Source organism: Euphorbia lathyris, chromosome 7 (genome assembly GCF_963576675.1).
Source record: "Euphorbia lathyris chromosome 7, ddEupLath1.1, whole genome shotgun sequence".
NCBI lineage: Eukaryota > Viridiplantae > Streptophyta > Magnoliopsida > Malpighiales > Euphorbiaceae > Euphorbia > Euphorbia lathyris.
This window is the reverse complement of record NC_088916.1, coordinates 89,070,229-89,094,028: the sequence shown is the minus strand read 5'-3', so window position 1 is coordinate 89,094,028 and position 23,800 is coordinate 89,070,229. Positions and strand designations below refer to the sequence as shown.

Here is a 23,800-nt window from a genome sequence, read left to right as displayed (position 1 = left end):
TGGCAATGGTTGTAATTTACCCAAAGAGAGAATGAAGAAGAAAGAGAATTGGATTCAGAATTATCCTTACTGTAGTTTCCAATTGTCCCTCCAAGAATTTCCAAAGTCTAGTGTACTCCACATCTTCCATGTATACCACATGTTTACCTATATACCAAACCTAGAAGCTAGGAATCCATACATGGGTGGGTTGATTTTGGGCTATTTACATGAAAATCATAGGGAAATTTACATACAAATTCATTTTTGAAAAACTATTTACAACTATGTCAAGTCATAATTTTGAATTATGTCAAACTAATAAAATCATTATTTTTAAATATTATAAATTAGGAGTCTATAATAAATAGTTTAAACTTAATTCTAAATATTATGAATTGGAGTTTAAACTTTTTAAATTAGATATAAAATCATATTTTATTTGGTATATATAGAAAAAATGACATATTAAGAATAAAGTTTGATGACATAATTTAGTTATAATTTTGTAGTCAATTATCATATTCATGAAAAAAGCCCAAAATCATATCTGATTATAAAATTACAATTAAATCATATTACAAAACTTAATTCTAAATATGTCATTATTTTCTATATATCATAAATAAAGTATGATTATATCCCTAATTTATAAATTTTAGACCTCTAATTGATAAAACCTAGTTCTTAAAATATATAAAAAACAATGATTTTCTAAATTTGATATTATTTAAATTAGTACTTGAAAGCTTGTAAATAATTTTTCAAATTTAAATTTCTGTGTAAATTTCCCGTAGTTTTTAGCCCTAGGAAAAAGATTTGGGGGAACATATTTCTATAATTATTTTCATAACATTCTTCAACTAATTTTTATTATATCTATTTTTTTTATGAATTATTATATCTATTTTCCATTACAAAATTCTGTTTCATATTTTAGAGACACAAATCACATAATTTTTAATTAAATTTTAATTTATTAAAATTATAAAAAAGTAGAACTAAAAGTAATAAAAAAAAAGTGTAAAAATGTCATGGTTTTTTGCGAATATACCAAAAAGATGAAGTTTCGGCTTTTTACATGAAAATCATATTAGTTATAAAAACTACAATTACATTATATTAGTTATAAAAATACGTCCGCCCAAATGGAAAAAAGATTTGGGGTGAGAGAGGCTCGAACTCTCGACCTCAGGATCACTCAGAAGCTATGAGACCTACGCGCTAGCCAACTGCGCCATCACCCCAATGGTAAAGATTTCTGAATCTGCATATAAGATAAGTACAAAGGGTAATAATTAAGTCGAACTTCACGTTGGGAGAATTCAATATAGAAATACGAAGCAATGACCACTGAAACCATAACATAATTTACAATTATATTGGTCCAATTATACATATTTTGAACTTATTTAAAATAATTATGATTTTAAATAATTAGTTAACTTATTTTACTGTTTCCATGAAATAGCTTATAATGGTGAGAATTGATATTAAAAAAACTAATTAGTTAACCTTCATGTAGTGATAATGTTTTAGATGTACATTTCTAATATCCTTTTTAATATTCATCATATAATTTTTTTTTGCAAGAATTGTAATATTTACCTAAATCCTTATAATTTTACTTTAAAAGGGTGAAACTATTGTTAGTGGTCATGTACAAAGTACCAGTTTTATTACCTCGAGCAACAACGATTACTCCTTTCTGTGTTAGTGGTCATGTACAAAGTACCATTCTGTGTTAGCGTCAGTTTGATTATGCCCAACACTTGTTGATCGAGAAGTTCCCAATCCTCTTGGCTCATGTCAGCTGGTTTCACTTCTGAAAGCGGCAAGTGCAGCTTTTTGCTATACAAATAGTCTATAATTTGTAATCTCTAGAATGAAAAGTCAGTTTCATCAAACTTTTTTATTCCATAACCAGATAGCTCTAGAAAAAAAACGATCACAGTACCAAATTCCTCTTCAGGACACAACGACAAAACGTTGAAATAAGACATGGAATATAGGAAATAAACAAATAAGAACGAACACAATGATTTTTACAAGGTTCACCATAAAAATAGTGGAATGTGACTTGCTCTCCTTGTCAATGGCTTATCCTGGCTCACATCCCCTCACTGTTCCAGCCATTAAAGAACCCTTTACTGCCTGCTGAACCACCTCTTGCCCAAGGCAATCCTCTTGTCCTGAAACTAATATCGTTAATCTAGAAACTACCGTCACAAATACTGCGTACAATCAACCCAATTAATAGTCAGCCAACTATTAATTCAACTCCACCCACCATTTCACATAATGACTCAACAACACCCACACCTTCCACAACAATACCAACCATCCCTCTCCCCATTGTGTTATCTTGGTCTGGAAATACAGAATAGGGCCATGAAAAAACAAAACATTAAGCCCCTATGCCATCCCACCCCAACGAATGGTTACCAGGTCCCAAACGGGCAACTCAAAACCTAAAGTTCTCCAAGCTACTATTTCTATGCACCTAGAGTATAATGTTCTCATATAAAAAAACTTCAATATATTAAAAAAGAGTACCATTTTGATTTAAGCGTTTCAGATCTTCATAGACACGCTCTCCAAATCTTCCTTTTAACTACAACAATGTAATCACCCCTTGGAGGTTCACCCAAACGTCCCCTATTTTTCAAATAGGTTTGATGATATTGAAGAGCTCGTCCGCCCAGATGCAAGGATGCTAACTTCACCTTGGTGTTTGGTGGAGTCTAGTCAATCCGGAAAAAAAAATCATAGCCAAAAAGTGATCCCTCCAAGTCGATTTTGTCAAATCTTGGAAACTCTACCTTGGAAAAATGGGTAGCGAGTTAGTAAGATGGATGCTTTAAGTTAATTTCCGAATCTCTAAAAGAGTTCAGATTCACAAAAAGGTTCAAATATGGATTGGAATCCTTGGATATCATTGAACTAATGAGGCTCTTCAATTCTTCCACCATTGTTCCTTGTTGCCTAGCCAGGATCTCAGTGTTTACATCGGCATATGAATAATTCTCTTGTCTAAATAAGCCCAACAATGTGTTAGCTACTTTAAATATATAGATCGATGCGAATTTAAATGATTTTAAATCATAGACTTTCATTTCGAGGTCATTAATCGACATTGTTTTAAATAATTTTAATTCTTAAACTTTTCATTTTGAGGTTGTAATTTGTAGTTTTGACATCAGTTTGTTTCATACAGGGTCGGCCCTATATATAGGTTAAAAGTGCGACCATCTTGGGTCAGGCTAAAAAGGGCTCAAAATATATTAAAAATAATGATTTTAGCAGTTTGATATAACTTAAAACTATTATTTGACATAGTTGTAGATAAGTATTTAACCACGCATTGTTCAGGTGTGCTTTAACGAAACAGGTATGGGCTAAGACATCGGTTGGATATATGAGTTTGGTTTTTGACAACATTGAGGCTTTCTCGGAGTTCATAATTTCAGCAAAATTGGCGGATATCTAGGGGCTCGCAGCGTCGATATGCTGGGTCTTATGGAAAAACTGGAATGATATAGTTTGGAACAACCATTGGCCTAACATAGTGGAATTACACTATGAGGCAGTATCGCTGCACTCAAATTTGACAGAAGCCCAGACTCGTCGTGCGAATGCAGCATCACTGTCTTCCCTTGATCACTGGTTGCGTCTTGCCAAAGACGAGATCAAACTAATTTCCATGCTGCTCTTTTCCCAGGATCAGGTTTGGCTGGATATGGCTTCGTGGGTCGCACCGCATAATGGTTTATGGCGGAGGGTAATGGCTGGAGTGGTCGGGTGGCTGATGCTTTCCTAGCAGAGGCACTAACATGCGGGAGACACTAAGTTGGATAAAAAGCACTAATTGGCAAAATATTCGGGTGGAATTTGACTCGCAACTCTTGGTCAGCGCGCTACACCGTCTACCGACTGATAGCTCACCTCTAGAGCTAATAATAGGAGACTGCTACTTTCTAATTCATTTTATTGTTAACTGTTCAATTTCTTATATTAAAAGATTCGTGAATCTTACTGCTCATGTCATTGCAAGGGCGGTAGAATCTTTGTATGATCATAGAGTATGGACGCATACTCCGCCTATTTTTGCTTGTAATGCCCTTGAGGCTTATTCTTAATAAATACCATTTTTTATTTAAATAAAATAAGTGAATTTCCATGTACATTTTCCAAGTGTTTATTATAAATGTAGTTATATTATTCATTCAACTCTACAATGAGGCCAAATAAATTGGTATTTCAGGCATAAAATGGGTTGAAATTTTAATTTTAAACTTTTAAGTATAATTATTAAATAGACTTTTATATTTTATTTCGTCTAGGATCCATAAAGTATGGGGACCGGCCTTTCTTTATGAAACTTTTATTTAAATAAAAGATAAAGTTAAGTGATTTTTTAACAAAATTAAACATTAGTGTCAATCTACTTTTATTAAAGGGAGTTCTATTCATGACAATGTTTTGATCGCATTTGAACTTATTCATAGCATTAATAGTAACATTGCTAAGAAAGTAGGTAATGTGGTTAAAAGTTGATATGAGTAAAGCATACGATAGGGTGGATTGGAATTATCTAAGAGAATCGATGCTGAAGTTGGGTTTTTGCAGATAAATGGGTAAATTTGATAATGCATTGTGTATCTTCTGTGCAATATATGGTTAGAATAAATTATCAGTTGGTTGGTCCTATTTGCCAAAAGAGAGGACTTCGCCAAGGTGATCCACTATCACCGTACTTATTTCTGTTTTGTGTTGAAGGGTTAACGTCATTATTGAGTACATCTGAGAATATGGGGTTATTGCATGGTTGCTGAGTTAAGTGAGGGGCACCTGTGATTTCACAGTTGCTCTTTGCTGATGATGCATTTTTATTTTGCCAGGCTACAATTTCTAAAATTAGAATGTTAAAACAATTACTCAGATCATAAGAATTATGTTGGGGGCAAGCTATAAATCTAAAAAAATCTGGAATCATGTTCAGTAGAAATGTGGCAGAAGACCTGACTATGGGAATTTCTAGCATTTTGGGTATTACTAGTCAGTTGAATACGGGAAGATATCTAGGTCTGCCATCGTTGGTAAGGGCTACAATGCTGGAGAGGGAAATGAATATCAAAAGCTGGTAAAGCTACACTTATTCGAGCAGCTGGTCAAGCCATCCCAATTTATTTCATGAATGTATTCCTGCTTCCTATATCGACGGCTGAGGAATTACAATGAATTCTGAATGCGTTTTGGTGGGGTAATAAAAATTTAGGAGAGAAAGGACTGAATTGGATGGCATGGGACAAATTATGTGTGCCAAAATTGATGGGAGGACTGAGTTTCCAAAATTTCACAGCCTTTAATCTTGCTAGGTTGGGAAAGCAGGGATGGCGGTTATTTACTAATCCATCTTCGCTTGTTAGCAAACTTTTCAAAGCTAAATATTATCCAAGAGGGGATCTTATATGAAGAAATTTTCGAGCATAAAGATATTACGGAAATTCATAAACTGTCTGTTGGTACTTTGAGTAGTGAGGATCGGTTAATATGGCAATTCCATTCTTCAGGATGATACACGGTGAAAATCACTTATCGACTAGCTATAAAGTTGGAAGCAGGAGAGAATTTCATGTTCAGGGAGCATGGAAAAAATTATGGTATGCTGAAATTCCACACAAGGTCCGGTACTTTGGCTGGCAACTAGCACATAATTGTCTCCCCACGCGTGTAAATCTTCAATTTCATGGATTACAGGTATGTAGTAATTATGTGATATGTAACGAACCGTGGATGGATGACATCTTTTTATTGAATGTGCAGGAGCTATAAGAGTGTGGCAAAAGGCGGGACTTCTGGATCGAATTAATGTTGAGGCAGTGGTGGCTGAGAACTTGACATCATGGTTTCATAATATAATTAGAGCAGCCCCGGAACAAATTGTTAAAATATTCTTGATGCACCTCTGGAGCTTATGTCAATCTAGAAATACCCGTCTTGGGAAGTATGAGATTCACACAACAGATCAGATTGTGGCTCAAGCTTGTACTGTACTTAATGATTGGTCAGAAGCTAATGCCTTGAGGAATCAAACTGGTACGGGGAACAGCAGATCGGAAATACAGCAGTAGGAAATATTTCATCTGCTGGTTGCACGGCTTGGCACCCCCTTTCGGAAGAACTTCTCTCGTGTTGTGTTGATGCCGCATGTTTTAATGCTGATGGTTGTGCAGGGATGGAAGCATCAGTACGGGATGCAAATGTGCAGTTTGTAATAGGGAGATGTGCGGGTCTATTATGTTGTCCGACAACAAGATAATGTGAGCCCAAAGCTCTATTATAGGCTATGCAATGGCTAGAAGCTGGTGGAATAAGGAATGTGGTCTTTGAATCTGATGCTAAACAAGTGATTGGTGCTATAAATTCTACATCTGTTGATGATTATGAATTTGAGGATATAGAATTATTCAAATATGATCAATTCTCACATCAAATGACTCTTACTCAGTCAAATGGATACGTCGGCAAGCGAATGGGATGACACATGTGTTAGCACAGTCTTCTCGTTTATCCACTTGCCCTTCTGTTTTTAGTTTATACCGAGTTTTGTTTCTGTTTTATTGTTACAATTTTGCCAAGATTTGGATCATTAATTTATCGTTATCTTTGATTAAAAAAAAGTATGGGGACCGTTTTTCAAGTTTAATTAATAGGTCTCATAAAATATCGGGACCGACCCTATTTTCATATGGAAATTTATAAATAAAGGACAAAGTTAAATGGCTTTCTTTAGCCAATTTGGAAATTTAATAATCATCGACAAAATTTAGTGGCCATAGATATAATTCATTTAACATATTTATTATTCATGTTGTATTTATATCATATATAATATAAATGTGCTCTTGTCATCTTTCGAGGAGTATAAATTTTATTAATTATCCTACGAATTTATATGTTGGTTTAACTAATATTAATGGCTTGTTTGGTTCAGCTGTTAGCTAATAGTTGTTGCGGTTGCTGTTAGCTGTTTGCGGTTACAGTAAGTTGTTAGCTGTTTGTTATTAGCTATTTAATTACTAGTGTTTGGTAAAATTATATTGAACTGTTGCTGTTCGGATTTAAAATGTCTAAAATGGACATATTTTAAATTAATCAACGGTGAAATTATACAAGGAAAAAATGTGAAAAAATGCCCATAACGTTTACAACTAGGAATAATTTTACTCTTAATGTCTAAAATGGTGCAATTTTACCCATAGCGCTGACAGCTAAAAACAATTTTACCCCTAACATTGGCAAGTTGGGTCGATTTCAGATATTATTAGAAAACATAGATATTTTATTTCTTATTATACACAAATTGCACATACTGGTGGTTCCAACAAAGAGATTTCATATTATTTTATGATTTAATAATAAAATTGAAAATTAATATTTATAAATTCGATGAAATATTGAAATTTTTCTTGTCCAACTCGTACAAAAGACAATATATTTTTATTTTCTTAAAAAAAATCCACGTATAATCATATGTGTGAGATCTGTTACTAACGATGACAAAATGGTGCACATGTGAAGTGTAGATGACAATATTCATGACTAAGAAGACAGTTTGATAAATTATTTCTCAAATTGATCCAACTTGTCAATGTTATGGGTAAAATTGCTTTTGGCTGCCAAAATTAGGGGTATGATTGCATCATTTTAGACGTTAAGGGTAAAATTGCTCCTAGCTCTAAATGCTTGGGGTATTTTTGCAGCTTATCCTATTATAAAATAAAAAATGTATTACATAAATTAATAAAAATACTCTATATAAAAAATAAAAAATTTATTGAATGCAACAAAACCTTATTTTTCTGGTAATTATGTTGTAGAAATGTAAATAATGTTAAATAATAAACATATTTTGTGGAAATAAGAAGGATAATTCTGTCAATAACAACTAACTACAAACAGTTGTTTATGAAAAGCTCCAAATATGAGTTTTTAGTGAAACGCTCTAAAATGTTGCAGTTTTCAGAGAAAATGCTAAACGCTGCGGTTATATAAACCTAACCAAACGCTATATTTCATGCGGTTGGAGTGAAACGCTAAACGCTCATCTGAAAAACTGAAACAAACACACTCTAAATCCTACAAACATCAATTACATTTAAAATATTTATAATGTTATTAACACAATCCAGGTTAAAAATTATAGGGCTTTTTACATTAACATCATAATTGACTATAGATTTACAACTAAATCATATTATCATACTTAATTCTTAATATTTCATTATTTTCTATATAATAAATAAAATATAGTTATAAAAATTAGGGTAAAGTTCAAATAAAATCCCTGTGGTTTCACTAATTTTCAGATAAAGGACTGTGGTTTATTTTTTGTCAAAACGAGGACTGAGGTTTTCAACTTTAGCAAAATAAGGACCTTTTCGATTGATATTATTAAAATCACCCTTAACAACTTCAAAACTGACATATTTTAAGAACTACTAATATTCTAAGCAACTTTAATTATTCAACTTTTTTATTTCGAGATTATTTAGATGATGTTTGGTAAAGAGAGAGAAAGTTAATGTTTAGAGAGAGAAAGTTCCAAAAAAGATGATTTTCTAAAATCGAAAATGTAGTTCCATAGAAAATATGACATTGAACAACTTTAATTCTTGAAAATTTTCATTTTCAGGTCGTTAAAGATAGTTTTAATAAAAGTGTGAAACCTCAGTCCTCGTTTTGACAAAAAGTAAACCACAGTCCTTTATCTGAAAATTAGTGAAACCACATGAGTTTTATTTGAACTTTCCCCAAAAAATTATAAACTCCTAGACAATATAATATAGCCCTAATTTACAAACTTCAATCCTTAAAAATAATGATTCTATTAGTTGGACATAATTTAAAATTATGATTTGGCATATTTGTAGATAGTTTTTCAAAAGGGAATGAGTATGTAAATTTTCAAAATTATAATACCAACCCATCTAAATTTTCGTTGAAGGGTAAAATTAATAAGTTGGGAGTAAATTACAATAAGTTTTGAGGTTATTAAATACAATTTGATAATAATTTTTGAGTTATTGAATGTAATTAAGCAAGAATAAAGAGTAACTGAACGCAATTAAATAAAAATAAAAGTTTATTTAAAACTTTTAAGAGTTTAGGGGTAGGTGAAATTTGAGAGCAAGGGGCAAGAAACTGTGAAGCCTATATAACCGCACTTATTACAGCTTTCAAAACATTGCCTCCTCCCCCTCCTCTTCTATGTGTTGTTAGGGTTTTCCTTCTCCAGAAAGTGGCTCAACAGATCTTCCAATTAAATCAGCATCCAGCCATGCTTTTAGAATCTCATCTTTCGAGAGAACTTGTGTTATTTAGATGCATTTTTGGTTGATTGATCCTACATAAACATGGTGGTGTTGTTAGTGTACCTAAAAAATAATATTGATTTTTTTTTTCCAGAAAATCGATTCAGAGGAAACGTTTGCTCCTGGGTAGATTTCTCTGTAATTTTGGGCAAAAGAACACCTGCATGAGTAATTTTTACATCAGCAGCAGCAGAGTAATTAATATGAAGGAACGAGGAACATAAAAGGATTATGTTGATTGCACTGCTTTGGGAAAAGAGGCAGAATCAAAATGGAAGTTAAATGGCCATGTGGCTATGGCTTGAAGAAAATGGCTATAAAAACATTGTTATGAACCTTGTCACCTTATCGGATATTTTGCTCAATGCCATTGCAGATGAGGCTGTTTTATGTCTGAAATGTCTTGATGCAAACACATTAGCTTTAGAAATGTCAGCAGAAATCCCTCTCACTGCTAGGATAGTGGAGAAAGAAATTTCTTTATAAATGTTCAGCCTTAATAAGTTTTCAGCTATCACTACAGTCAAGAATTTACTTAACTTTGTGTGTTCTAGGATTTTCACTGACATATTGCAACATGTTCTAGGATTGTCAAGCTCAAGCCAAACACTAGTAATTCCCGGTTTCCCTCATTCAGTGTTCGGGAGTGTGGGCAGTCTTCCAAGAGCAGTGGATTTTGACTTCCGTGCAGGAAGATTATGGGGCTGGGATCCTTGCAAAACAGTCTCTGAAGATGATCGGACTATGTTCCTGATGTTTTCAAGAGGTTTTCCAGTGACGAAGGAGGAAGTTACAATTCTTTTTACTGAGTTAATTGGTGTGGGTGTTGTTGATGTTAAGATGCAACAAAAAATGCCAAAAAATGAACAGCCATTGTTTGGAAAAATGATTCTGGATACTAAATGATTCTGGATTGTTAAAGGGATTATGTTGACTGCACTGCTTTGGAAAAAGAGGCAGAATCAAAATGGAAGGTAAAGAGAAAAAACACCAAATTCAATGGATTCAATGGACTGCTTTGGAAAAAGAGGCAGAATCAAAATGGAAGGTAAAGAGAAAAAACAACAAATTCAATGGATTCAATGGACTGCTTTGGAAAAAGAGGCATAATCAAATGGAAGGTAAAGAGAAAAAACACAAAATACAATGGATTCAAGTGGATTGGGAATGTGAGATGTGCAGATGTTGGTGAGGTTGCAAAAACAATAAACTCACATACAATGAACAACATCCTAGCAGGAAGAATAAAGGTATAAATATTCCATTTCTAAATAAAAAATGATGATTTTTTTCATCCTGTTTCTAAAGCCTGATGCTTAGAAAGTCGGGATGTTTCACTGTGTAATCGGATGCTCTCTAATCTTAAAAAGAATAGATCTTGTGTTTGGAACATTATCTTTCCTGTTAGGTTATTTGATAATGGAGAAATAATTCCATTGAACATCTTAATGAATTTCCGTTGTTTCCAAGTAAAGAGAGTACATTTGTAAATTAGAAGATTATATATATGCTATGTTTCTAAAACAAGTATAGCCAGATACGGACAAGAAACTGAAACAGAAATTAAACCTCCAAACGCTGCACTCTTGTGAATTAGACGATTATATATGTGTTATCTTTCTCGTTGTGACACCTAGAAACGTTATTATATGCTCCTAATGAGTTTTGGAGCTATTCTACCTTACTATATGTGTTTACAAATGATCTATCATTCTTAATTTTGGTTAATTACTTGATTTTTGGATTGTACTTGATTTTTGGATTGTTAGATGTGTTTCTTTTACATAAACTATCTGATATGTTCTATGACCCTGGGGTTGTTATTCTAATTTTTGTTATTAGATGTTTCTATCAATATTGCTTTGGCATGATAAGTTTTGTGATAAAAACCAACATTTGTTTGTTATTTTCTATGATGAAACTGTGGTTGTGATGCTTGACAGGTAAGTTGATCTGTATTGTATATTTCTCTCAAAATTATAATTTGATGTTTGTAACAAATGATCTGGAAGCTGTTAGTGTTTTGCTTCAATTCACTTCCCTACTTTTAAGCTGATTAATTCAACTTTTTATGAACTTTTTATGCTTGTTCTGTCTTTGATCTATATGTAACAGCCACGAACTCACTAAGGAGAATATAAATATGAGTTTTGGCTTATTATTCTACAATGATTACCAAATGTCAGCAAATTTCTTAATTTGTCAATTGTTGAGTGGTTAATTTATTGAACTTCTTCTTCTCAACACTTATTGATTTTGTTTTATGATAATGTGTTTTCCCTGAATGGTATTTGACTTGGTTAAGTTGAATGTTATCTTGGAAAATTACAAGTAACTACATAATTCAGTCATTTCAGTAATGTACACATCATATATGAAAACTTGTGGTCTAGTTATGAAGTTGACCAAGTTCCAGTATTGGAAATTTGTATTCTTCCCCTAAATGTTATGACATATGGTCCTATTTCGGAAGTGCTACTTGTTCCTTTTGAATAGGATGATAAATACTCACTGCAAACTGACAATGATAATATAAAAATTGAAGGAATCAAAGCAATTTTAGTTGAACAAGATCTTATAGTGGCCTTTCATTGCCAATTACACATGGATAGAAAATAACCAAGTCCGTTACTGATAGGTTGAGAAAGTTTTTAGATTTTAATTGTGAATTCACTGCTTTCTTTCAAAATACTTCAAGTGGTAATTTTCTCTAACACATCTTCAAAATTATCAGCTTCCATAAGGGAATAAAGTGATACTCGCTCCAACTGGTCTAAATCTCAGTTTTAAGCCGATGTCACATACGATTTAGAAGTAATCATGTTGCATTTAGCAAGTGAAGAATGCCAATGCGATATCTTCAAAGTTTAGGAGGTTAATTTGGATCACATTTCACCAACTACAATGAGTTTCAATTTATTAAGCCAAATTATATAATGTTTGAGAAAAGGGAATATTAAGTAAATGCAGGGGTCGTAGATGCACTGGAAGGCCACAAAAGTATTAGGCATGAGAGTTGAAGGAAAAACAGATTGTCAATACCTTTACCTAACAGATTCAATATTCTAGTTGCGGTTCTTACTGGAAAATCAATTCTAGTTAAATGTAGGACTAGCTATAAATGTGATGAAAAATAATTGAAATCATTGGTTTGTTCGCTATTTTCGTTTATTTTGTTATAATTAAACCTGTAGTATACTTTTAGATATTGATTGTTATTTTGCATAGTGTCTTTAGTTAATGGAACCCAAGAAAGGAGATTCAGATGGTGATGACTGCTCTAGGAATTTTGTAAAATGTGGTCAGAAACAATATAGTTGATGTTCAATTTATATAGCCATGAACATTGTGAATGATTACTAAGTTAGTTTCATACACCATCTTTTTTTACCCCACCTTTTTTAGAAAGTGTATATATACACTTAATGTAAAAAATCCTAAAAGTTTGTCTTTATCTTTTTCGATATATAGCAAAAATGACCGAAACTGGAAATGTAATTGTAATTTTGGCGAATTGATCAAATATAGGACGTGTTTTCCTTTCTGTAGAATTATCAAAGCATGCTCCAAAATGATAGGTAGGGAATTTTTTTTATTGGCTTAATGCTTCTCGAGCCCCCTTAACTTGTCCAAATTGGTCATTTTACCCCTCCAACTCATCGAATGTCCTATTTACCCCCTTAACTCCATAAAAATGATATTTATCACCCCCTTAACTTGTCTAAATTTGTCATTTTACCCCTTCTCAACTCATCGAATATCCTATTTACCCCCTTAACTCTATAAAAGTGGTACTTCTCACCACTTATGGACAAGTTGAGGGGGTGAGGAATACCACTTTTATGGAGTTAAAGGGGTAAATAGGACATTCGATGAGTTGAAGGGGTAAAATGACCAATTTGGACAAGTTAAGAGGGCTGGAGAAGCATTAGGCCTTTTTTATTTTAATTATGAATTCACTGCTTTCTTGCAAAATAGTCCAAGTGCTAATTTTCGAAACAGTTCTTCAATATTATCAACTACAATGTTGGCATAAAGTGATATGTTCAGAACAATGAGTTCTAAGCCAAATTATATAATGTTTGACAAAAGGGAATAGGAATTAAATGAAGAGGTAGTAGATGCACTAGAAAGATCAGGAATAGCATTAGTTGTTAATTAACTGAATCAATTGTGCCTATAGATAAAAATAAACAGAACAATTCAAACTGTAATGCACTTAGAATAAATCAAGTAACCCTCATCAAGCGTTCAATAAAACTAACTCCCTTCAGGCATGAAGTTTGAAAGGCCAACCTTAAAAGCCCTTTTAGGAAACTGTCTGTGCTGCTGCTGCCTGCAGCTTTCTCGCCTCCTCAATGATGGACAGCTTAATACGTACCTCTGCCTTTTGGAAGAGATACCCATGGTTTTGTTCCCTTTTCAATGGTGAACACATTTCCTAATCGGGTAGCAAACTCATGCCCCGTTGCATCTTCTATGTGAATAGTCTCAAAACTACCCTTGTGCTTTTCCCGGTTTTTTACCACTCCAACTCGTCCTCTGCTCCCTCCGGTCACCATCACAACATTTCCCACATCGAAAATCAGTAATTTTGTTGCTCTCCAGTTCTAGCTTTATGGTGTCATTGGCTTTGATAAGTGGATCTGGATAAGGAATAGTGCGCCCATCATAGGTGTTAAGGTATGGGATTCCCTTTTCGCCAAATTGCAGGGAGCGGACTTTGCAAAGCTTGAACTGCATAACATTGACTATACCACATTTTAGTCCCCGGATTAAGATTTAACATTCAAGAAAACTAAAGTCTATGTGATACAAACAGGCGTAACGTTTGCCTCATCATCTCTAATGGAATGGAGACTGAAGCGACCTTTGGTTTCATAGAGGAGACGAAAGTTCTCATCTGTGAATGGAAAAATTAAAGCAAGGTAATCAATATAATACAAAATCACACTTTTGAAAAGATAAAACACAATAATAACATATTTGGCCAAACAATTAAGCATAAAATTTGGTCATTTAACCGCAGTTGTACATAGAAAGATAAAATCTGTGAAGCCAGAAGTCCACATACCCATAAAACCAGAAGGATATGTTTTATCTGTCCAAACCTTCCCATCAACGAGAACATGACGCTGCAGTAGAATAGCAATGACTTCACCATACGTGAGAGCATACTTAAGCCTGTTACGAATAATAAGAATTAACGGCAAGCATTCCCTAGACTTGTGAGGTCCAGATGATGGTTTGGGTGCCTAATAATATAACAGAAGAAACAAAAAGCAGGAATTAGAGCCACAAGAACAGGTATGTATACAAAAATAATTGAGTTCAAATAGATAGTTAACATACAAAAGCACCACCAAGTTTGTCAAGCATCCAATGTTTGGGGGCATTGAGCCTCTTCAAGTGTTTCTTCAAGCCTCTTGCCTGCAATGCACACAACAATATATGGGCTCAGAACACATCTTAATGACTGATAAACATCCAACAGTTCATCAGAGAAAAAAATAATGTAAGTATTATTGTATGTCTACTATGAAACAAATAAAGTATTATTGTTGAAAAACCTTATAGTTTCCATATTTTTTAATAGCCCACACACAATCTAATGCTTAACAAGAGAAAACACAAATGTCTAGCACCAGTAAGAAGACTTAAACATACACACACATATATAGATTTACAAAATTTTGTCCTTAAACTAGCTAATCTGAAAAAATAGTTAAAATAGTACTCATATATAGAACAACGAATATTTGTCCTTTCTATGGCAAATACTCTAAGAGCAACAATATCAAATGCTGCAGAGGTAGTGATATAATTCATCTAAATTGCAAGGAACAGTCATATTTGATATATGAGATAACACTTTTTTCTAAGCAAACGACAGCTTTCACTCTCTCATATACAGTAAGACAGGCCATGAAATCTCGAAACCCTAAAACAAAAAAGTAGAATTCTTTTTCAACTCGTCTGATGATGTTTAAAATAAATTCCTAGCTACAATCAACAAAAAGAAAAATAAATCAGAATATAAAAGCATCTACCTTGTTTTACAGTGAGAATTCAGATGACATAGAAGAATAAAAGAGGGAAGAAATCTTACCATTTTTCTTTTTGTGCTGTTCATTACTGAGAGAAGCCGGAACCTCCTAAATCAGCTGGTAAGAGAACTGTTTCTAAAGCTTCAATTACTTCTGGGTAGTAGAGTCGCTACTAGTCATGGCCATGTGGGTATGGCTCGAAGCAAATGGCTATAAAAACATTGTTATGAAACTCGTCCCCTTCTCGGATATTTTGCTCAATGCCATTGAAGATGAGGCTATTTTATGTCTGAAATATCTTGATGGAAACACAGTTCCGTTAGAAATGTCAGCAGAAATCCCTCTCACTGCTAGGATAGTGGAGAAAGAAGTTTCTTTACAAATGTTCCGCCTTAATAAGTTTTCAGCTATCACCCGAGTCAAGAATTTACTTAACTCTATGTGTTCTAGGATTTGCACTCACATATTGAAACATGTTCTAGGATTGTCAAGCTCAAGCCAAGCACTAGTAATTCTAGGTTTTCCTCGTTCAGTGATCGGGAGTGTGAGCAGTCTTCCAAGAGCAGTGGATTTTGACTTCCGTGCAGGAAGATTATGGGGCTGGGATCCTTGCAAAACAGTCTCCGAAGATGATCGGACTATGTTCCTGACGTTTTCAAAAGGTTTTCGAGTGACGAAGGAGGAATTTACAACTCTTTTTACTGAGTTAATTTAGTAAAAGAGTTGTAACTTCCTCCTTCGTCACTGGAAAACCTCTTGAAAACGCCAGGAACATAGTCAGGTCATCTTCAGAGACGGTTTTGCAAGGATCCCAGCCCCATAATCCACCTGCACCCAAGTCAAAATCCACTGCTCTTGGGAGAATGCTCATACTTCCGAACACTGGATGAGGAAAACCAGGAATTACTAGCGCTTGGCTTGATCTTGACGATCCTAGAACATGTTGCAATATGTGAGTGAAAATCCTAGAACACACAGAGTTAAGTAAATTCTTGACTCCAGTGATAGCTGAAAACTTATTAAGGCGGAACATTTGTAAAGAAACTTCTTTCTCCACTATCCTAGCAGTGAGAGGGATTTCTGCTGACATTTCTAAAGGTACTGTTGTTTGCATCAAGACATTTCAGACATAAAACAGCCTCATCTGCAATGGCATTGAGCAAAATATCCGAGAGGGGGACGAGGTTCATAACAATACCCAAGAGTGTTCTAGATATTAAGTACTCTGCTGCTGCTGCTTCTCTGCGGCTGCCAGAGAAATCTAGCCAGGAGCAAACGTGTCCTCTGAATTGATTCTCTGAACAAATTGATCAATATTAATTTTTATGTACACCACCATGTTTCCGTAGGGTCAATCAACCAAAAATGCATCTAAACAACACAAGATCTCTAGAATGATTTTCTTTAAATAATGCATATTTAAAGAAGAAATTAGTAATTTAAACATAAACTTACTTGCAGTCTCCTATCATCCTCTGTGTTGGAAGAGATTGTTTTCGCCGGCAACATTCTGCAATCAGTGATAAAATATCCTTTTTTGTTCTTGAGAAAGCCTGAAAGATATTTGCTGATGTACTGACATCTTGGCATAGTTAAGGTTTTCTCATGTTTCTTCACCATTGTTTTTCCTGCACATAGTTAAGGTTTTTTCAGATTTTTGTGTTTCTTTTCCGTTCTTAACAACCCTAGCTATCTATAAAATAATGATTCTTATTACCTCTTGGATGTTGATTTCAATTTGATTTGATTTGTTGCCTGCCACATCTGTTGAGCCGCTTTTTGTGGAACTGTAAGATTGGAGATATCAATGTCTAATGCACAGCCACATTTACAACATGCATTTATGGGATATTGAATTCATATCAAATAATAGGCTTCATACATTACAACAATCCCCTAAATATTTAAAGTTCTAAATTACCCTCTATTATAATCTTATACAATTATATTCAATAATCCATATTATTGTTCAATTGTATTTAATAATCTCAAAAGTCTCATGAACTTTCAAAAGTTCACTTTCTACACCCAAAATGTTATCTAAAAAATTCTAACAAGAATTCCTTTCTCTTTCTCTGATGAATCACTAATTATTGTGTATAAGTTTTCCTTAATCGGAATTAATTAAGTATATAAAAAGCCAGTCAGTAGGAATTGAATTCCTTACATGGCTCAAATCATCCTTCCATTTCTGGTACAAACGGAGACATTTTTCTTTTCTAGGAAGTTGCATTTTTATATACTCTGTTGAACTCTTCTTCGATAGCTTTTCCGTATTCCGTTTCCGTGCAACATAGCACATATATATTTCTCAAAAATGCTAATCTCTAAATTCATTCTCTTTACTTGGAAACAATGGAAATAGATTAAGATGTTCAATGGAATTAAATTCATTCGGTGTTGATCAAACAATTAAAAAAAACAGATAATATAGTCATTATAAATGCAATGAATGATTACCAGAAAGTGCCAAACCATAATACAGAAGAAGCATAAAAAAAGTACATCAGTTGAATCAATCCTGATCATAAAAAAAGTACATCAGTTGAAGCAAAACAATAATACCATTTGAGAAAATCAGACACCAACAATTTCCTGATCATTTCTTACAAACAACAAATTAGTATTTTGAGAGAAATATCTAGCATTGCCAAACTAAAATGAACAATAGCTAATGCTTTACTAAATGAACAAACACAATTTGGACTCTGCAATTTTCTCCATTTCAAATTAAGCTAAAAATGGTTACTCCCAAAGCCGCAATCTCAACTAGTTGAAAATGCAGGAAATTACAACAAAGATAATTGTCTGCTGAAATTTACATAATATTCAGATCAAGCATTAGCAGCATAGTTTCATCATAGCAAATAACAAACAATCTTGATTTGTATAAAAAAAACTTATCATAACACAAGAAGCATAGTTTCATCCTCGCACATTAGATAGGTTATATAAATGAGCATATGTAAGGCACTCACAAACAAACACATTTAACAATAGAATTGCCATTAAAACATAAAACCCAACAAAGAAAAAGTGCAAAGATTTACCATAAACAATTATAAGCATTAATTCGATTTGTTAAGCAAGATAGTTTCCTGCAAAAAAAAATTAAGATAGGATCAAAATACATATGAATTGGTGAGCAACAAAAAAAACAAAAACACATAAAGAAGTTACAGTTGCTCAATTCACCTGTAAATATACACAACCCTTTTTTGCTAATAATATTTTAGCAGATAAAGTTATGGAGGTTATTAATCCTGAAGATTTTGTAGGGTTCATGACCATTGATGCTCCTCCCTTCTTTCTTGAGGAAGGATTTCTACAGAATTAAGTTTGATTCTCTTTGGAAATTTTCTCGACGACGGGGCAGTTAGAGATCAGATCCTAAAAGCATTGATGAATGCTAAATTTCTAGAGAAGATAAACCCTAATCCTAAGCATTGATTTCTATAGAATTGATTATGCCACTTTCTAGAGAAGATAAACCCTAATCCTAACCGTATCCATAAACGATATATGGGCTATCTGCTATTCAGATCTCACAGAGGAGATATCTATGAACATTGGGTAACCCTAATTGCTATTCGGGGATTGAGAAAAGCAAAGGTGTAAGTCCAGTTATATAGGTGATGTCATCCCTTACTCTCAAACTTCACCTACTCACTAAAGTTTTAAAGTTCTAAATTAGACCCTCTATTTTTGTCTAATTATCTTTAATAGCCTCGTTCCTTTGTGATCCTGGCATGCCTAATAGATTGAAGGGAAAATTCTACCGGACGGCAATTAGACCAGCATTGTTATATGGTACGGAGTGTTGGGCAGTGAAACACTGCCACATCCATAAGATGTCGGTGGCGGAGATGCGTATGTTGAGATGGATGTGTGGTCACACGAGAAAGGACCGGGTGCGTAATGAAATAATTAGGACAAAAGTAGGGGTTACATCTATTGAGAATAAAATGAGAGAAAACCGACTAAGGTGGTTTGGCCATGTGAGACGTAGAGCGCTTGATGCGTCGGTTAGGAGAACCGAAGAGTGGCAAAGGGATGTAGTGGTGAGGGGTAGGGGAAGACCTAAGCAAACTTGGAGGAGGGTGATCGAGAGTGATATGAGTTTATTGGGAATTGAGGAAAATATGGTAGTGGATAGGACGGAGTGGAGGGAGCGAATCTGTGTCGCTGACACGACTTGATTTTCACGGTTTTATATGATGGTTCATGTTAGCCGACCCCGAATCATTTCGGGACTAAGGCTTTGTTGTTGTTGTTGTTGTATCTTTAATAGCCTCGTATTTTTGTCCAATTCTATCTTTATATAATTAATTTCAATAACCTCAAAACTTCAATTATTCTCTAAGTTTTTAAAAGTTCACAAGTATTTACCCATAAGTTATTTTCTTTTTGACATGTGACACATGGTGTCTCTCACTGTAACAGTTTGGACCAAATATTAGTCTTAAATTTAACCCTAACGTTCTTAATTCTAGTGCTGATTTAACCTTAACGTATGAAATGATACAAATTTAACTCTGATAGTCAGATCAATTTTAGTCATACGTTATGAAATTTAGAAAAAAACATGTTTTATTAGTATTTTACTATCACTTTAGTTTATTAATTTATTAGTAACAAAACTACAAAAATTATGCTAAAATACTAAAAACTAAATCTGCTACATATAAATTAATCACAATTTTTTTTATCAAATTCTCTTAAATATTTAGAATGTTATTAATATAGTTATAAAAAAATAAAAAATAAAAAATATATGAAACTGCTTCAATCTAACGACAAACTTATTTGGAAGATACGATGTGATAATTAAATAACAGTAAACTAGTCTTTTTGCATTTTCGACAGAGCTTCGCTAAAATTGGTCTTGCTTGGAAAAATTAGGGTTTTATTTGCATCACTTCATACGTTATGAGCTAAATCTGCACTTTGATTGAAGCGTTATGGTTAAATTTGACCCTGATCCCAATTAAAAAAATATACAAAAACTTACAAAATAAATATTACAGGTTACAATTATTGAGTTTCTATAATGATCGTGCGGTGTGAATTTCGAATTAGTGTCAAAATGATTAAACCGTAATCCAACCCAAAAAAATTCATTTCCATCTCGTATTAACCTAATCAGGATAGTATCGATTACTTTTGGTGTTGTCGAGTCATATATAATTTTACTATGGGTCAAAATTATTTTTAGGAAAACCTCAATTTTAATCTTGAGGTTATTGGGAATTTCCCTCTCATTTTACAAAAAGGCTTAATTTTTATCATTGTCCTAAAATATTGGTTCAATTTTATCATTTTCTAATTCCGTGCAAACTTTTTATTCGAAATTATTTTGAAAATGATAAAATTAAATTAAATTTTCTATTATCAAAATAAAATTCACAAAAAAAAATTATGAATGGACACAATTAAGCTGTTTTATAAGATAAGGACAAAGTTATTATTTTTTTCAATACCTTTAGAAGGAATTAGCTTTATAAGTACTTAATTAAACACATGATATGCATACTATGTGTGTGCTCGGTTTTTCAAAGGATATTACAATGAAAAATGTTATTAAAATTTATCAATTATAAGATTAAGTAGATTGATTTGTGTGAAACTAAATCCAGAAATAAGATTTGTTTGGTGCTGTCAGTATCCCATTGTTTCTAGAAGAATAGTTTGATTGAGTCCCACCTGTTCAGCTGTTATAATTTCTAGAAGAATAATTACCTCTTATCCCTAATTTTCTTCAATTTGGCGACGAAGTTAGAGAGGGAATCTTAAACTACTCTTAGTTGGCTAAGAATGGAATTTGGGGGCAAACTCAAAATATGAGAAACTATGTAATAAAATACCTTACACTATTTTGCTTAAATTCTACCATCTGGTATAAAGCTGTTGTCTATCATATAATAAAATACTATTAACCAGGACAGATCCTGGGATTCTGGAGGCCTAAGGGCGAAGCTTCAAACCAGGGCCTAGTAAATAAGTACAGTTAAAAAAATCAATTATGTAAAAGAAAAATGACTTATAAATGACACTTATTTATTACTTTTAACAAGGGATCTAATAAAGTTTAAAAAAAAAACATTTTATTTCCTATTAAAAATAATACATCAACATTCTCTAATATATTTTTCTCAATAGATAAAATTATTAAACTATTTAATCTTTTTTTTTTGCGATGATGATCTCAAATAGTTTTTCAATAATTTTAACTCTAAAAAATCTCTTTTAGCAGATATATAGTTAAGTGGATTCGAAGCACAATCGGAACATTTGGATAATAATCTGTTGTTTTGACAAACTCAAGAATATCAAATGCTGACAGCAATAATTTTGGCCCAAGATTTGCAACACTTTCATTTCTGAAAAAGAATTATTTGCATCAACATGTGAAAAATTATTATAATAATAAATTTGCGTGTTGTGACTATTTAGGACTATGACATGTATTTATCATTTTGAGATTTTAATTTCTGTATTTTTTATAAAAAATTATATTCGGACCCTTCCCTCCATTGTGCCTAGATATGTGTTGCAAATTATTTAAGGCTAGGATTATTTCCTTAACTGTTTTATCTTTTAAGATTTCACTTTTGTATTTTTTTTTCTAAAAATATTATTTTTGGGCTCCTCCATTCCCTGGGCCCTAGGCAGGTGCCCCTCATGCCCATGCTCATGCCAGGGACGACCCTGCTGTTAACCTTCGGTGATACATAAAAGAGGAACACCAAAGAAAAGAAAATATAAGATAAGAGATATAGTAGCCACTGAAGAGATATGTTTAGTTACTTTTCCAGTTTCAATCATTTTTTCTACAGGTTGAAACCATATATACGAAAAAAATTTACCAGAGGAAGAGATGTGAATAAGTTGGATACAATACATTTTCTACATAGATATGACTGGTTTGTCAAAATCTGATATTCACGTATATAAATAATCATCACAACATTCCTTTGTTCTACTCTAATTTACAGACAATTGCTGATTTTGTTGTGACGAATGATTAGGAAAGGCGAGTTAAAAGGTGCTTAGAAAATTCAGGTAGCCTAAAAAAGCAAATATAGCACATACCTTGGTTGTAACTTTCTGAAACATTTTTGTAACAGCCTAAAAAAAAATTTCATTTCGAATTGGAAATTGAACACCACTGGGTGCATATGACTAGAACAACATTAGTTTCATTGCATCAAACTCTAACTTTAAAAGACAAAAACCATTCTACCAATTAAATCAGAGCATTGAGCAATGCTTACATAATATCGTCTCTAACTGGGAGAGTTTGATAAATTTCCAATGAGGAAAATGAAGGAAGAAACCAAGTTTAACTCGGTACAAACACTTCCTAAAAAATGTAAGGAGGACCATAAGTGATGGTCATGAATTTATTAGCAGAAACATATGCTTGCCACAACAACTTGTCAAAATGATCACCCTTGTCAAGGCGTATAGTGAATCAACATTAAAGCTGAATGACCACATGCTCGAATTTTGTTACGCCCAAAATATACCTAAAATATCATTAATATTTACGTCAGTTTTGTCATGAAATCGTACTAATTATACCTATTTAGAGTACTTTTACGTCTATATATGTTTCTTTGATGCAAGGTACTCAATTATTTGGTTAAATCCAAATAAGAGCTAAAACGGATCAAAAACGAAGGAAAAACCCTAAGTTACGAGCTAAAAATACGAGAATATCAGCGCACCGATACGAGGAGATGGGAACGGAGCGAGACCGGGAGGAACAACCCGTGTCGCGACCGAGATTCCCATATCTCGGTCGCGACACGCTAAATTGAGGCACGAAATCAGAAGTCATTCTGAGGAAAAAATTACTCCTTAGGTCGCGACTGAGATTCTAGAATCTTGGTACGACCAGCAGCTTTTGAAATGTCTCTTCACAACGGACACGACCCTTCAAACACGACTCTTCAACATCTATAAATAGAGAGTTGATTTCAGAGTCTAAGGAGTTGGTTAATTAGAGTTTAGAGAGCAGATATTATGTTGAATCTCTGACTCAGAAAAGAGTCAGAGATTAACTTTCAATTTTGTAAAGCAAACTTGCTGTACACAAGATTGTTCTTAGATTATTAGAAACACAGTAGCGATTAAGTTTAGATTAAGAATTGTTCGAAGACAAGTTCACATTTTGGTAGAAGATCGGACAATCTCTATTCCGAAGATTCATCGAGAAGAACTAACGGTGAAGCGCCCCAGGGTCTGAGAAACCTACGAAGTTTGAGGAAAGGATTGACAACCCAGAACTCAATTTAGTTCAAATGCTATCCATGTTTATTTTTCTCTGTTAACTTGTGAAGATTCACAATTCTACAATAAAACGTTTACTTTCACTATGTTATCCATGTTCCG

General features: G+C 33.3%; 1 long non-coding RNA gene, 1 other non-coding gene and 1 pseudogene across 2 annotated transcripts; all 3 read right to left on the bottom strand.

The window, feature by feature from the left end:
* Positions 1-1,141: 1,141 nt before the first annotated feature.
* Positions 1,142-1,226, bottom strand: TRNAM-CAU (transfer RNA methionine (anticodon CAU)). Its single transcript is given in 2 exon segments — positions 1,142-1,177; positions 1,189-1,226. It is a non-coding gene; the product is annotated as a tRNA-Met (tRNA).
* A 12,282-nt stretch (positions 1,227-13,508) lies between these two features.
* On the bottom strand, positions 13,509-16,061 carry LOC136235768 (small ribosomal subunit protein eS4x-like; annotated as a pseudogene).
* Positions 16,062-16,864: 803 nt separating this feature from the next.
* LOC136201328 (uncharacterized) lies at positions 16,865-18,970 on the bottom strand. Its single transcript, XR_010673790.1, has 4 exons — positions 18,599-18,970; positions 18,454-18,501; positions 17,121-17,190; positions 16,865-17,031 (listed from the first exon to the last, which is right to left on the bottom strand). It is a non-coding gene; the product is annotated as an uncharacterized lncRNA (long non-coding RNA).
* Positions 18,971-23,800: the final 4,830 nt, after the last annotated feature.